The sequence below is a fragment of the Ipomoea triloba genome, chromosome 16 (genome assembly GCF_003576645.1).
Source record: "Ipomoea triloba cultivar NCNSP0323 chromosome 16, ASM357664v1".
NCBI classification, from domain to species: Eukaryota; Viridiplantae; Streptophyta; class Magnoliopsida; order Solanales; family Convolvulaceae; genus Ipomoea; species Ipomoea triloba.
This window is the reverse complement of record NC_044931.1, coordinates 10,651,178-10,651,988: the sequence shown is the minus strand read 5'-3', so window position 1 is coordinate 10,651,988 and position 811 is coordinate 10,651,178.

Below are 811 nucleotides of genomic sequence, written 5' to 3'. Positions count from 1 at the left end.
TTATACACATGCACAAGCGCCAATTGTTCATGAGTTAAGCCTCGGAGGACCCTTGTTCCTCTTGCATTAGGTTCAACTTGTGGTGGTGGAGGTGGTGGTTCTCCTCTTGCCATTGTTCTGCTTGTGCTTCTTCCTCATAATTCCTTTTCAAGGCTTGCTCTTTGGTTCTTCCCATTTCCTAAAAAAAGCGGTAAAGTGCATGAAAAATAAGGAAATGTAAGTCTGAACTCCACGCATAGGGAACCTAATGTTTTAGTGGGACACATCTCAAGCAAGAAACTCATAGGTAACCGGAGTATATGTCGGTCCTCTCCATTCGAATACTTTGCTCCATTGCGGTTGTCTTAGCAACCGATTTACCATGTCTTCAAACCCAAATTCCCTTAGCACGCTCGGATCAAAGTATTTCCCTCCAATTAAATTCTCTGACTTATACACATCCACAAGCGCCAATTGTTCATGAGTTAAGCCTCGGAGGACCCTTGTTCCTCTTGCATTAGGTTCAACTTGTGGTGGTGGAGGTGGTGGTTCTGCTCTTGCCATTGTTTGGCTTGTGCTTGCTTCCTCATAATTCCTTTTCAAGGCTTGCTCTTTGGTTCTTCCCATTTCCTAAAAAAAGCGGTAAAGTGCATGAAAAATAAGGAAATGTAAGTCTGAACTCCACGCATAGGGAACCTAATGTTTTAGTGGGACACATCTGAAGCAAGAAACTCATAGGTAACCGGAGTATATGTCGGTCCTCTCCATTCGAATACTTTGCTCCATTGGGGGTGTCTTAGCAACAGATTTACGATTGCTTCAAACCCTAATT